A 16,355-nucleotide genomic window follows, 5' to 3' on the forward strand; every position below is an offset into this window, starting at 1 on the left:
TGAGGGCTGTGATGGGTTAAATTTTCTTGGTTACCTGAAGATTATGTTAACCTTTATTTGTGCCTAGAATTAACTTCTTCCACTTTGGTGAGAATGTAAATGCAAATGTATCCTCTGCCCTGGACCAACCCAATCTCTGGGGTAGGGCCCAGAAATCTGTTTGTTTTGTTTGAGAGAGAGAGAAAGAATCTCAACCGGACTCCATACTCAGTGCAGAGCCCGACTTGGGGCTTGATCTCACAACCCTGAGGTCATGACCTGAGCTGAAATCAAGAGTTGGGTGCTCAACCAACTGAGTCACCCAGGTGCCAGAAATCTGTTTTTTGACAGGCTCTCCAGTTGATTTGGAGAGCACAGTGAAGAAAGAGAACCCCGAGGCTGGAGCACTTTCCCTTTTTTCCTTCCTGTCTGTGGTTCTTTACAGTCACCAAGTTCTTTTTAGTAGATACCAGTAGCCTCCAACAAGTTAGAGGCAGGTAGGAAAACAGGCCTCCTCCCCTGGCACCTTCCTATCTGAGGTCTGTTCCACCAAGACCGCGTCTGACTGAGCTAGCCACCCATGTACACACGAGTTAGCAGGTGGCGCGACTCATACCCCCACCTTCCAGGCAGGGCATCGAGCTGCCCACTGCATCTTCCTAGGCCAGTACCTTGGCTGTACTCTAAAACATCTGGGGCTATTTTAAATGCTCAATGCCTGGGCTACCCCCCAGACCAATTAAATGAGGACTGGGGAAGGGAGGTGAGACCCAAGAATTCTTTTTTTTAAGATATTATTTATTTCTTCTTGAGAGACAGAGAGAGAGAGGCAGAGACACAGGCAGAGAGGGAGAAGCAGGCTCCATGCAGGGAGACCGACGTGGGACTCAATCCCGGGTCTTCAGGATCAGGTCCTGGGCCAAAGGCAGGCGCTAAACCGCTGAGCCACCAAGGGGTCCCCAGATTTCTTTTTTAAGTTTCCCAGGGGATGCTAACGTGCAGCCAGAGTTAAAAACAGTTGTTTTAGGCTCTTCCACAAACACCTGGTTTATAAGGTTCCACTCCCAAGGCGATTGCAGTAACATAGAGACTTTAGATCCTATCAGATAATAAACCCTTCCTGAGGAGGTGGGCTGGAGGTGGGAGGGGGAAAGCAGAACAGAGTTCCAGAACTAGCAGATCCCCCAAAAAGTGCCGATCTTCAGATTGACAAAGGGGAAGGGGGGTGCCTCTTCCATCCTTTAGTCAACAACAGATTTTGAACACATTATTTACACACATTTAAAAATTACCCTTGGTGGGACGCCTGGGTGACTCAGCAGTTGAGCGTGTGCCTTTGGCTCAGGGAGGGATCCCAGAGTCCCAGAATAGAGTCCCACATTGGGCTCCCTGCATGGAGCCTGCTTCTACCTCTGTCAGTGTCTCTGCCTCTCTCTCTGTGTCTCCCATGAATAAATAAAATCTTTAAAAAAAAAAAAAACTCAAAGAAAAGAACCTCAAAAAGAATTTTTTATAAAAAATAAAATAAAAATTAGGGCAGTCTGGTGGCTCAGCGGTTTAGCGCCACCTTCAGTCCAGGGCCTGATCCTGGAGTCCCTGATCGAGTCCCTGGATCGAGTCCCACGTGGGGCTCCCTGCATGAAGCCTGCTTCTCCCTCTGCCTGTGTCTCTTCCTCTCTTCTCTGTGTGTGTGTGTCTTTCATGAATGAATAAATAAAATCTTTTTAAAAATAAAATAAATAAAATAAAATAAAAATTATCCTCAAGGGGGTGCCTGGCTGGCCTAATCAGTGGAGCAAAGAAAAAGTTACATTTAAGGTAATTAATGCACCCTTTACTGTAGTTTTATTTTTCCACCCTTTAGTGTAGTTCTGGATAATGTTTAAAGGTTCTTTTTTAATTTTTATTTATTTATGATAGTCACACACAGAGAGAGAGAGAGAGAGAGAGAGAGGCAGAGGGAGAAGCAGGCTCCATGCACCGGGAGCCCGACGTGGGACTTGATCCCGGGTCTCCAGGATCGCGCCCTGGGCCAAAGGCAGGCACTAAACCACCGCTTAGGGATCCAGGGATCCCTCTGGATAATGTTTAAAGCCATCCAGGAGTATATGGTCTTTCAGTTTCTAATTATCCATCTTTGGATATAGATTCTTGATTGGGGTACATCTCCAGGGTCAGCTCACCAACTCTGAGATATAGAATAAAGTTAGTTATGTGCACATCACACTACATAACACACTATATAATAAAATCTCCTAAAAAAAAAAATCTCCTTTTAAAAGCCACTTCCTGGGATCCCTGGGTGGCTCAGCAGTTTAGTGCCTGCCTTTGGCATGGAGCCTGCTTCTCCCTCCTCCCGTGTCTCTGCCTCTCTCTCTCTCTTTCTATGTCTATCATAAATAAATAAATCTTTTAAAAAGTAAAAATTTTAAAAAAGCCACTTCCTAAAATCTTGAAAGAAAGAAAGAAAGAAAGAAAGAAAGAAGAAGAAAGAAAGAGAAGAAAGAAAGAAAGAAAGAAAGAAAGAAAGAAAGAAAGAAAGAAAGAAAGAAAGAAAGACACCTGGATGGCTCAGTGGTTAAGCTCTGCCTTTGGCTCAGGGCCTGATCCTGGAGTTCAGGGATCGAGTCCCACATCGGGCTTTCTGAGGGGACCCAGCTTCTCCTACTTCCTATGTCTCTGCCTCTCTCTCTCTCTCTCTCTCTCTCTCTCTCTTTCTCTGTGTGTGTCTCTTTCATGAATAAATAAATGAAATCTTTAAAAAATAATAAAAATAAAAGCCACTTCCTGGGGCACCTGGGTGGCTCACTCCCCGTTGAGTGGCTGCCTTCAACTCAGACCATCCTAGGGATCAAGGGTCCTGAGATCGAGCAGAGCCTGCTTCTCCCTCTCCCTCTGCCTGCTGCTCTCCCTGCTTGTGTTCTCTCTCTATCTGTCAAATAAGTAAATACAATCTTTAAAAATAAATAAAACAAAATCCACTTCCTTGGGGAAGCTTTCTGCCCCACAGACCCAGATAAGCATCTCTCCACTGCTTCTGATCACCCTGAGCTTCCCCTATAATATCAACTAGAGGGCAGGAGAGTAGGTATCTGTTGTTATTTATTTTTAATATTTTATTTTTAAGTAATCTCTCCACCCAATGTGGAGCTCAAACTTACAACCCCAAGATCAAGAGTGGCATGCTCTACCAGGTGAGCGAGCCAGGCACCCCAGGAGAGTAGGTATGTGTTAACCTGCCTCTTGTTTGCACCAAATTCTAAATACCTTAAGGACAGAAACAATGTCTTTATTTTCTTTTAAGATTTTATTTATTTATTCATGAGAGACACACAGAGAGAGAGGCAGAGACATAGGCAGAGGGAGCCCAATGTGGCACTCGATCCCGGGACCCCATGATCACAACCTGAGCCAAAGACAGATGCTCAACCACTGAGCCACCCAGGCGTTCCTGTCTTTCTCATTATTGTATCCTCAGCACCTAGCATAGTTCCTGGCACAAAATAATTTTTCAAATATATATTGAATTGAAATATCTGGCCACGGGCAGCCCCGGTAGTGCAGCGGTTTAGCGCCGCCTGCAGCCGGGGGTGTGATCCTGAGGACCTGGGATCGAGTCCCAGTTCGGGCTCCCTGCTTGGAGCCTGTTTCTCCCTCTGCCTGTGTCTCTGACTCTCTCTTTCTCTGTGTCTCTATGAATAAAGAAATAAAGTCTTTAAAAAAAAAAAAAGGAAAGAATTCTTAAAAAAAAAGAAAAATATCTGGCCAGGCACTGTGCCAAATACAATTTTTTATTAAGTTGATTTTTTTAGTAGTCTCTACACCCAATGTGGGGCTCGAGCTCACAATCCTGAGATCAAGTCACATGCTCTTCCGACTGAGCCAGCCAGGTACCCCAAATACAATTAAAAAGAAAATCTCTGCAATTTACTTTGATATGCACTTTTTAAAAGATGGGTTCATGGATAAAGAGGGGGTGCTACAAGTCTTGTGAAATGTTAACGACACAAGCTAGAGGCGCCTGGGTGGCTCAGTTAAGCATCAGCCTTCTCCCTCTGCCTCTCCCCCTGCTTATACACCCCCACCCCAACCCCTGGTCAAATAAATACTTTTTTTTAAATTTTTTTTAAATTTTTATTTATTTATGATAGTCACACACACAGAGAGAGAGGGGCAGAGACACAGGCAGAGGGAGAAGCAGGCTCCATGCACCGGGAGCCCGACGTGGGATTCGATCCCGGGTCTCCAGGACCGCACCCTAGGCCAAAGGCAGGCGCTAAACCGCTGCGCCACCCAAGGATCCCTAAATAAATTCTTAAAAAAAAAAAAAAAAATAACACAATCTTGGGGGATATTCTCTGTTAAATTCTCAATTTTGCTGTATGTTTGAAATTTTGCATAATGAAATATTGGGGGATAGATGACTTGATGAATCACAATACCTCAGGATAGGTATTATTGTTCTCCTTGTTTACAGAAGGGGAAAGTAAGAACCAGGCCAGACAGACCAGCTCTGACCCATCAATTAAACTGAAAATGTGTTGTTTTCAGGAGTGGGAACACTTGTTTCCAGCCATTGCAGAAGGGTGGGAGAGGGGCTCCCTGTCTCCTTAGGGAGTTAGAGGACCACCCCACCCCACCTGAGCCCCATCCCCCTTATAGTCCTGACTGCTCCGAAGGCGATTTCTGTATCTGAAAGCCCCACAGCCGTAAGCACAGGCTTCATGAAGCCATTATTTGTGATCCTTTGACAAGGCAAAGCTCCATCAATACAGTATGGCTTAAGGATCCGAGCGAGAGATCAAGGGCTCCTTGGAAACACCACTGCGACCTCTCTCACAGCCTTGGAGGTATACGTCCCGAGCTGAAATGTAATTCCTCCCTCTTTAAAACCCTCCCTGGCGGTGGGGTGGGGTGGGGGTAGGGGTGTCCCTGGGTGGTCCCTGGGTGACTCAGCGATTTCCTGGAGACCCAGGATCGAGTCCCATGTCGGGCTCCCTGCATGGCGCCTGCTTCTCCCCTCTGCCTGTGTCTCTGCTTCTCTGTGTGTGTCTCTCATGAATAAATAAATAAATAATCTTAAAAAAAAAGAAGAAGAAAGAAAGAGAGAAAACGAAAGAAAGGAAATAAAAAAGAGAAAGAAAGAAATGAAAACCCGGGCCACTTGCACCCAAACTTGCTCCCTTCCACCTGGCCGCAGCCTGCGCCTTCAGAGGCGGCCGCGCGGGGGCGCACGAGAGACGCTGCGAGCCCCGGGTGTCTGCAACCCCAGGCCGCGCCAACAGGAAAAAGAAAAAAAAAAAAAACTGTTCCGTTTAGCCGAGTCTTCATTGGGAACCAGGTGGAGAGGTGGGGGTGGCAGGGGAATCCAGGCTAGGATGAAAGCTTGCATGTCCTCCAATGCGAGCAAAGCCTCAGAATGTGGGTGGCCCCACCTGGCCGCTTGTTAACAGTACAAGAAGGTAAACCCCATCCTCCTGGCTGTTGGTTTGGTCCTGATTATGACCAGGCCTTGAAATCTCTCTGCTTTTTCATTATCCACGTTGGATGTTTGGGTTTCAGGGCTTGAGCAGGGATTTCAGTCCTTACCCCCTTCTAGGACCTGCACTCCGGAGGAATCTACTTGCTGGATTTATTATTTTATTGTGTATTTTCAATCAAATTGCTTTTGTAGGATTCACTTAGTGCTAGAAGAGGGCACCTGGGTGGCTCAGTGGGTTGGGCATCTGCCTTTGGCTCAGGTCATGATCTCAGGGTCCTGGGATCAAGTCCCACATCAGGCTCCCCGCAGTTGAGCCCGCTTCTCCCTCTGCCTATGTCTCTGCCTCTCTCTGTCATGAATAAATAAGTAATTTTTAAAAAGAGATTAGTATGAAAGCTGACCATGTTTTAGGCTCAGGAGATACCAAACTGAATAAAACCATTTTCTGTCCTCGACTTGCTTACTGGGGGCACATAAGAAGCAGTAGCTAAAATAGAGCAAGATGATGCTCTGAGAGAGGGAGACCGCAGAGTTATGGGAGCTGCCTGCAGGGGCTGCAGGAGCCCTGCTAGTCAGCCAGGTAGCCAGGTCAAGGAGTGATGGGAACAGCATTTTCAAGGTGACAATGGAGAATGGTGCATTCAGCAAACAATCAAGGGTCAAGAGTGACTGGAACGTGTGGGAAGAGAAATGAAAAAATATAAGTGGGCAGACCAACCGGGTCCAAGTCAGGAAGGACCCTCTCGGCCACTGGACAGAGTCTAGAACTCGTCCTTTCAGCATTCCAGAGTCTGTGAGATCCTTTCATCTGTGGAGTTTTGTGATCCTACGTGCCCTTGAAAGAAATCACTCTAATAATAGAGTTAAGAACAAGATTTCTGGGCCTTGAAAATCCCAGATCACTGCACCAATGTTCCAATTATCCCTGCACTCCCTTTTGAACTTGGTTTGCAAATAACATAGAGGTAGAGGGGGTGATAAATGTACTAATTGTGAATGGGGAAGGCTGGCTGGGAGTTCAGCAGGAAAAAAGACTAAAAAATCTAACATGCCCCCAAGAAAAGGGACACATTGGGTGAACAACCAGAGAACAGTTTATTAGATTCCAGAGTCATAGCACAAGAGCCTCCAAGAGGAGAAAAGAGCAGTGGGTGAGGGCCAAGGAGCCTTGGATGAGAGTTCGCCCCTCCCCTTTCTCCAGACAACAGGTCATACTGCTTATTATTTGGGGGTGATTATGATTGCTTTTAGAGATGGAAGAGAGGATGAATTGGGAGGGGAGTGTGAATTAGGCTGAAAAAGGAATGTGATTTACACTAGTTGAACCAGTTGAACTCCAACGAAACCTCACTTCTGGGAGCTGGATTTTTGAGAGCTCTGTGACCCCCTCCAAAATCTGTTCACCCCCAGCCTTCTTTACCTCAGTAGACAACTTCACATCCACCTAGCTGGCCAAGTCAAAACCTTAGAAGTCCCCCCCAACATCCGAGCCACCCAGAAGAATTTGGGCTGTGCCCCAATGTATGCCTGCAGGCTGTCCACTTTACTCCATGTACAGAGCCACCAGCCTGCTTCAGGCCACCACCATTCTGTGCTTGGACTGACTTCTAACTCTCTCCTAGTTCCCCCTCACCCTCTCAATTCATACTCCATAGAATCAAATGATCCTGAAATATTTGTAGGACCTTGTAACTTCCTCTCCACCCCTGCATCAAATCCTTCGTTGACCTTGGAATAAGTCCTTTCTCTTAAATGTGGCCCAGAATGATCTGTTCTTACCAACATCTCCCCTTTATCACAATCTCTCTTTCAGTCCCTCTTGCCCCAAGCTCCTGCCCCCAGGACATGTACTCAAACTTGTCCTCACATTTTTGTGTCTGGCTAACTCATACTTCAGCTCCAGATTTTATAATGTCACTTCCTCAGAGAGGCCATGCATGCTGCCATCATCATCTAATACCCCTTCCTTGGCCTGTTACTTTTTTTTTTTTTAAGATTTTATTTATTTAGTCGTGAGAGACATAGAGAGAGAAAGGCAGAGACATAGGCAGAGGGAGAAGCAGCCTTCATGCAGGGAGCCTGATGTGGGACTTGATCTCAGGACCCTGGGATCACGACTTGAGCCAAAGGCAGATGCTCAACTACTGAGCCTCCCAGGTGTCCCCTGTTACTATTATTTTTATATTAGTACTTGGTTCTTTGCCTTCATTACACACACACACACACACACACACATTATATAAAATATGATTATGTATCCATTTGTGGTTTTATTTATTTACTGTATGGCTCTCCCACTAGTTTGCAAACTTAATGAAGGTGTGAACTGTGGCTGTCTTTTTCACCACTGTATATTCAGTTCTTTGCACACTGCCTTCAGTTTAATAGATGTTCAGTTAACACTAGTTGAAAGTTTTCATTTTTAAAAATCCTTTTTGATCCTCCAAAGTTATAATCCTTCCCTGCTTGGTATTACAGAGAGACATTATTATCTAATGGTTATGTGCATGGACTCTGGAGCAGGAACACCTAGGTTCAAATCCTGGCTCTTAAGACTTTGGGCAAGTTACCCTGTGCCTTAGAATTCTCATCTGTAAATTGGAAATGATGGTGATAAGAGTAATACCCACTTCATTGGATAACATAACATAGGAAACTTAGATGAATTCTGTGTTATTAGTAAATCTATACATTGAGCATTGTTTCATTAGTGCATCCATCACTTATTTTTTGTAATTATTTTCATACCTATGTTACTCTCTAGATCATGAATTAGATCACCACTTACTTCTTACCCACTGGGCCTAATTAGTGCCCGACCAAGCTGGCACTCAATAAAATAGGACTGAACTTGGTATATTACATAATAGTTCATCATAAAAAAGGCTATATATATTTTTCCTCACCATGCTCTCCTATTATTCCAACCTCTTCATTAAAATTAAGCTAATAATGAAAAACAAGTCATTAAAATGCAAAAAAAAAAAAATTTAGCTTGGGGGTAAAGGAGAAAGAGAAACAAAAGATAGAAAAAATATACCTAGAGAGGAAATACGAGTTGAAAAATTCCATTAGACATTAGAGAGAAGGATAGTCTCTATGATTCTAATTGGAGACTGTAGAGGAATTGACTCCCTTCATCTATGCAGTTCCATGTTATGGAAATTCTGGCCAGTGTACTGAAACAAGAAACAATGAACTGGCAATGAATAGAACAATGATTCTATTACCAGAACCATTCCCATTATACCCCAAGGAAAGCATCAAGGTTGTACTCAAAGATTAATGTAAATGGATCGTCACACCAATACTACACTATTATTTACAATAGTGAAAACAGCCTAAGGGCCCACCAGTAACCATGTGGGAATGGTTAAATACCACATGGCTTGGAGCCACCCAAAGGAAAATGATGCATATTTTCAAAGAAAATTTTGCACTGCAGACACAAAACTGAAAAAAATTTAAAAAGATGATAAACTAGCGCTTTTGTCGAGATTATATATGATTTTAATTTTCATCTTTAATATTTCTGTACTTCCCAAACTTTTACATTTTAATGAACCAGTGGGGGGTTTTAAAAATTCAAAATGTTTCATTTTTAGGGACACCTGAGTGGCTTCGTGGTTAAGCATCTGTCTGCCTTCGACTCAGGGCCTGATCCTGGAGTCCTGGGATCGAGTCCCACGTCGGGCTCCCCACAGGGAACCTGCTTCTCCCTCTGCCTGTGTCCCTGCCTCACTCTGTGTATCTCTCATGAATAAATGAATAAAATCTTTAAAAACTATATTTCATTTTTAAGTAATCTCTACACCCAACTCCCAACCCCTAGATCAAGAGTCTCATGCATGCTCCACTGAGTCGGCCAGACGCCCCAAAATCTTCCTTTATAATTAGAAAACAATTTTTAAAAAACATTATTTGTTTTACATTTGGGCCTTCATCCTATCATCGTTACTGTGTCTGAGTGGTCGGTGAGCAGTTTATATCAGAATCCCGGTGCAGGCAGCCGCACCCTCAGGAATCAGAATCTGCATTAACCTAACTCAGGTGAGTCTTCTCCGAACACCCATTGAAGTTCCCAGAGCCTCAGATTTAGCAACAAGGAAAGAAAGGAAAAACCTGCATTTGATAAGAACAATGGGTCTTAAGAAAGCTACTCACACTCATGACCAGGAGATGGCGCAGGTCTTCCATCTACCTGATTCATGTGCCTGCAGAAGAAAATCTTGTTCAGAAGAAATGTTTTGCTCTTATTACATAAATCCAGAGGAGCATCCCCGCCCCGAAATTGTGATGAGAAACAGAAAACCAGAATCTTTAATAACAGGTAGGATTAAATATACTGTCTCCATAGAAACCATTCTTCTCCAGAGAAAGATTAGTAGATTAGGATATATCCTCCGGGCTAGAATAGTTACTACATCCCAAAGGAGAGCTGTAACCAATCCCTCGGGTTTTTTGGCTGCAAATTCAAGGCTAGCTGTTAGAAGAGGGTGGTCTCTGTGAAATTTAGGAAGAAGTGCAGTGAAAAGGAAAGGGAGAGGGTCTCTATTCCCAGGGCAGTTATCCTAATACTTGAAGTCCTAACATCAGTGGGAGTAGGAGCCAGAGCCCCCCAACCTTGGCACCTCCACTGAGGAAGAGGTAAGCAATCATGAGAGCGCAGCAAGATGTGCAAAAAGCTTCACCCTTCAAGACACAGTCCCCTTGACAGCTTCTGACAATCCTTCCCCAGTCCTCCCCTGCAAGTTTGGCTGACAGCCTTCTCTACTATTCATAGAACCCACTGCTTAGCATTATCTTTTCAATTAACATGCTATGTTAATCTGTTTGTGAGATCTGTCTTTCCCAGGAGATGCTAGGTCATGAGCTATTAGCAGTAAGATATCAGCTACTACTTTCCTACCTATCAGCAAGACATGGGGGGGGCACAGATATCATTTACAATAGCAATGAAAATAATTATTACCCAGAAATAATGTTAAACCCCCCCCCCAAAAAAAGTGTAACACCTTTCAAAGGGAAAGAAAAACCTGCCGAGCATTGAAATAAATGATAAAATTAATAATATTAATAACAAACATTTGAGGCTTACCATGCCTGAAAGGCACAGTTCTAAAAACTTTTGCATGTTTTGCTGCATTCAAGCCACAATCTATGAGGTAGGTACTATATAGAGTTTCTAATTTTATAGGAAACAGAGCTGGAAAGCTTGAGTTATGTATATATTTCTTCCCCAGTTATTTTTTTACTCAAATCTTACCAAAATCCCAAAAGAGGGAAAGGTCACTTGTGTAAGAGGTTCGTATTTTATGTAAGTACATGTATGCATAGAAAAATCTGAAAGAATGCGCATCAACTTGTTGGAGGTATCTTTGCTTCTCTATACTTTCTTGTATTTTATTTCTTAAGTAGGCTCCATGCCCAAGATGGGGCTCAAACTCATGACCCTGAGATCAAGAGTTGCATGCTCTGTGGACTGAGCCAGCCAAGGCGTCCCTGTACTTTCCTATATTTAACAAACTTTTGCAATGTGCATATATTACTGACTTCTAAGCTCTGTGAAAGTACGTTAGCTGAATTATCTCAAATTCTCCCAACACCATGAAGTAGGTACTATGTTGCCTACTTTGAAAAAAATTTTAAAAGGCCCCACAGAGATGGTACCTAACTTACTCAAAGTCACATAGCTGGTAAAGTGGTGATCTCAACCAACAGCCTGAATCTGGAGCCAGCTTTATGGGTGGACATCGGTGCATTCCAAGTAAACAGTAGCTGTGCAAAGTGATGAATGCCTGAATAAGGGAAGACAAATAGGTTGATTGACCTAGAACGGAGGGCAGAATTTGGGTGAGGAAGGGCATTCTGAGCAGAATAAGTGGAAGGGCAGTATCTCAGCTGGAACTCCAGGTTGGCTTTCTTCAGTATTTTCTTTTTTTTTTTTTAAGATTTTATTTATTTGACAGAGAGAGCACGCATGCACACATGTACACACGTACACACACAGACAGGGAGAGCGATAGAGGGAGAAGCAGTCTCCCCACAGAGCAGAGAACCTGATGCGGGGCTTGATCCAAGGATCCTGGTCTCATGACCTGAGCCAAAGGCAGATGTTCGACCAACTGGGCCACCCAGGCGCCCCTTCTTCAGCATTCCTTTCAGGCTTAGGGTTGCCCTGGCCTGTGAGAAGGGTGTCAGTTTGGTAATCCAACTGGAACCAGGCAAAATCTTCTATCCTGACTGGGCCAGTCAAGTCTGAAGAGCTGGGCAGACTCAAAGATGCACTGATGGTCATCACTGTGAGCCCGCTTGCTCAGCCTGTTTGCCCAAATCTCCTGGGTAGTCTGTCTTAAAGCTACTCGGGCACCACAAAGTGTAGGTCAGGGGCCAAGGCCTTTTCCCTCACCTTCCTGCACTGTCAGGTGGGCGCATGGGCAGAGGACTTGGCCCTGAGACTGTCCAAAGCCACAGGGAGAGTGGTGGAACATTCATGTCGCCATGCCAGAAAAAGTGATTTGTACATGTCCTGAGGTTTTCTTACCCTCCCAGCTGGGCTTCATACTAATCTGGTGTGGGCTTTTATTTCTGAATCTTAACTAAACTTCTTAGCCTTAATCTATTGGCCTCAAAAACTCTGGGCAGTTGCATTACCTGTCTACCTCTTTATAACCATAGCAATTGGATGTGTCCTTTTTTGGAGGAGTTAACAAGTACCTCTCCACTCAACTACATTCATACATTTATAAAAGAAATACCAGGAAAAAAAAAAAAAAGAAAGAAATACCAGGAAAAAGCCATACAGCATTAGAAAATATTCCAACCAGTGGAGTGCACCAAATGTTCTTTCTTAGAGCCAAGGAAGTTAACAACAGAAATGGAATGTTGGGGCACCTGGGTGGCTCAGTCAGTTAAGTGTCTGCCTTCAGGTCATGATCTCAGGGTCCTGGGATGGAACCCCTTTTGGGCTGCCGCTCAGCAGGGAGTCTGCTAGTCCCTCTCTCCCTGCCTCTCTCCATTCCCCTCCCCCTGTTCCTGCTCTCTCTCTCTTGCTCTGTCTCTCTCAAATAAAATCTTTTAAAAAATAACAAATGCAGACATAGTAACACTAAGCATTTATTATAAGTTTTTGATATTATAATTTTGACCATTATTATTATGACTTGCTTATTGAAATGTATTAAGATGTAAAACAAAATGTAAATTGAACTTCTCTTAGATTAAGTTCCATTAATATCATAAGTGTTCTCGAGTATTAATTATTAATAGACAGAATAAGTAAGGTACTATATTACCATAAAAAGCCCGAACTGGGGGATCCCTGGGTGGCGCAGCGGTTTGGCGCCTGCCTTTGGCCCAGGGCGCGATCCTGGAGACCCGGGATCGAGTCCCACATCGGGCTTCCGGTGCATGGAGCCTGCTTCTCCCTCTGCCTGTGTCTCTGCCTCTCTCTCTCTCTCTGTGACTATCATAAATAAATAAAAATTAAAAAAAAATTAAAATAATCTTCTTAAAAAAAAAAAAAAGCCTGAACTGTTCAGGCCCACATGTCCTCTGGAAGGTCTCTGCATGCCCTAGAAGTCACAGGCTCCAGCTGGCAACCTTGGGCAATAGGGCAACCAAAGCCAACTCCACTTCTTAAAATAAATAGGCCTTGATGGGCCCATTAAACCCAGGTTTGGGGCCCCTGGGTGGCTCAGTGGTTAATTGTCTGCCTTTGGCTTAAGTCATGATCCTGGGTATGGTCCCACATTGGGCTCCCTAAGGGGAGCCTGCTTCTCCCTCTGCCTACATCTCTGCCTCTCTCTTTCTGTGTGTCTCTCATGAATAAATAAATAAAATCTTTAAAGTAAAATAAACCCAGGGCCCAAGGCTCAAACATTTTCACCCAAAAAACAGCTGCGCACAGGACTGGGAGGTCTTACTCTCTTAAATACCTAATCACAGTACCCTTATTACACTTAATGCAAATGGAAGCTAATCTCTTAAAATCATCAAATATCCACTCCCATGTTCAAATTTTCCTTTTTTTCTCCTGTTTTGGGTATTCATCTGTGTTTGAGTCAGGATCTAAACAGGCAACACACACACACACACACACACACACACACACACACACACTGCCTTCAGGTAATAACAATTCATCTCCTAGGGCTAAGGGCAGGCCTCCCGAAACATGCCCCTTTGACCATATTGATTATTTTGAATAAAAGTTACTTTAGAAATAGCTGGTGCAAGGATACTCAGACCCTCCTCTGTCCTCCTGAAAGCATGAAACCAGTCTCCCATGTGAAAGGTACTCTCCCTGTACTAAGAAGTAAAATGACATCCTTACCACCAGAGACAGGAACTTTATTTTTTTTATAGGTTTATTTATTTATCCATGATAGACATAGAGAGAGGGAGAGAGACAGAGACAGAGAGAGGCAGAGACACAGGCAGAGGGAGAAGCAGGCTCCATGCCGGGAGCCCGACGCGGGACTTGATCCCGGGACTCCAGGATGGCGCCCTGGGCCAAAGGCAGGCACCAAACCGCTGAGCCACCCAGGGATCCCCAGAGACAGGAACTTTAAAGCTAAGAGAGCTTAGCAACAAACCTGGTTAGTTAGTTTTGTTTTACTTTTTTTATTTTTTAAAGATTTTATTTATTTATTCATGAGAGACACAGAGAGAGAGAAGGGCAGAGGGAGAAGCAGGCTCCATGCAGGGAGCCCCACGTGGGACTCGATCCCGGGTCTCCAGGATCAGGCCCTGGGCTGAACTCAGGCGCTAAACCATTGAGCCACCCAGGGATCCCAGAACTTAAATTTTAAAAAAAATCCTTACTCTCAAACAACCGTTTTCTCTATCCTATCAAGTCCTCACAAGTGTATTATCCCTATGTCTAAAAAGCATACAGACTGCCCGTGTGGATCATTCCTTTAGGTCTCATCTCATTATTGGGCATCCCTGCGCACAGAGTGAAACTGGAGCCTTCTCCTGTTAATCTTTCTCCTGGAAACTGAATTCTTAGCCTAGCTGGAAGATCTTGAAGGACAGAGGAAGAATTGTTCTTCTCTAGAATACGTTATTTAGGACTGACTGACTTATTTATTTATTTGCTTTTTTTTTCCCCCCGAACAAATAAAATTCTACCCAAAAAAGATATATATATATATATATATATATATATATATATATATAGAGAGAGAGAGAGAGAGAGAGAGAGAGACTAAATTATTACTTTTTAAATTTACTCTATTTTTTTACTTTTTAAAAATTTTTAAAATTTTTAAAAATGTAAATTCAATTAATTGACAAATATTATATTATTCAAAGGTAGAGTTTAGTGACTGTTGATGATGTCTTTTTAACATTTTTTTTTCTTTTTAACAATTTAAACACTGAGATTTAATCTTTGCCCCACACCCCTTTTTTTTCTCCTGGTGTATTTTTTAAAGAAACGAGGTCCTTTGTCCTGTTTGGTTTCCATCCCTCAGAATAGCGTTGCCCACATCCTTACCATGTCACTTAACATGCTGCTCCAGCTCATGGATTTGCCTTCAACCACAATTCACGTTCAAGTTGTTTGGGGTTTTTTTTCTGCCACTTGGTTGTCCTATTTGGTTTTAATGTTTTCTTTTTTTTAAAGATTTTATTTATTTATTCATGAGAGACATAGAGAGAGGCAGAGACATAGGCAGAGGGAAGAGCAGGCTCCATGCAGGGAGCCCGATGTGAGACTGGATCCCAGATCCCAGGATCACGCCCTAAACCGCTGGGCCACCAGGGCTGCCCTCAGAACCCTTCCCCAGGGAGTCACACACCCTGTATTATCACCCTCTTGATTTGGTTCTCAGTTATCAGAACCTGAACATATCCATTCAACTCAATTTTGTGTGTTTTGGAATGTCTCTCTTCCACTTTCCCACTAGAATATAGACTATAACCCTGCTAGGGCAAGAATCTGATCTTCTGGTTCACAGATTTTTCTCCTGTACCCAGACTTTCAACTAGTAGGTACCAGGCCCTTCTGTAGAAGGAGGGAAGGAGTGAGTGAGCAGACTTGCCACCCCAGACTCTGGTGGCATTCTGTGTCTTGCTAGATGTTGGCTATCTCCGGAATTAGGAAGGGTGGGCCAAGCAGCTCAGGCAGGGGTTCTGGGTGGTTGGGCTCCCCAGGCGTGATTTGCAGGGCTCAGATGGAGGTTGACTTGGTCAAAGTTATACAGCTAAGAAGCCACGCACCCATATCCAGTAGTGCCCAATGTGTGTGGAATACATGAAGAGCATGTTAACCTTAATATAAAGAGCCACAGTGAAAGGCAAAGAAATAAACGTTTATTTGGGATCAAAGACGTGCAATTTGGGGAGCTCAGATTCAGGTAAATGTGCAAAGAGTGTCCTGCTTGTGGGGTGAAAGCAAGGGAGAAGGCAATGACCTGAGTTGAAGAAGAGAAAAAAAAAAAAAAGGAGGGGACAGCCTGGGTGGCTCAGAAGTTTAGCGCCGTCTTCAGCCCAGGTTGTGATCCTGGAGACCTGGAATCAAGTCCCATGTCGGGCTCCCTGTGTGGAGCCTGCTTCTCCCTCTGCCTGTGTCTCTGCCTCTCTCTCTCTCTCTCTCTCTCTCTCTCTCTCTCTCTCCTGTGTGTCTCTCATGAATAAATAAATACAATCTTTTTTTTAATGTTTTTTATGGGTATTTTAACAGCTAAGCTACTCTGCAGTATACATGGATTGACTGCTGATTCTATCTTCAGAGAGTCCACAACCATCAGACTTGTGATCAGGATGTCCGTCCTGCTAACTTCTCAGTTGCTAACTAGACTGTCCAGAGTTTGGCCCCATTACACCAAAGGGGAGTGAGCAGTTTCTCTACTGGGGACTCTCTCCAAATTTTTAAATGGCTGCAATC

General features: G+C 43.9%; 1 pseudogene; it reads left to right on the forward strand.

Moving 5' to 3' along the window:
• Window positions 1-9,601: 9,601 nt before the first annotated feature.
• Window positions 9,602-15,479, forward strand: LOC129496877 (phosphatidylinositol N-acetylglucosaminyltransferase subunit P-like; annotated as a pseudogene).
• The last annotated feature ends 876 nt before the right edge of the window (window positions 15,480-16,355 follow it).

This window comes from Nyctereutes procyonoides, unplaced genomic scaffold (genome assembly GCF_905146905.1).
Source record: "Nyctereutes procyonoides isolate TBG_1078 unplaced genomic scaffold, NYPRO_anot_genome, whole genome shotgun sequence".
Classification (NCBI taxonomy): Eukaryota; Metazoa; Chordata; class Mammalia; order Carnivora; family Canidae; genus Nyctereutes; species Nyctereutes procyonoides.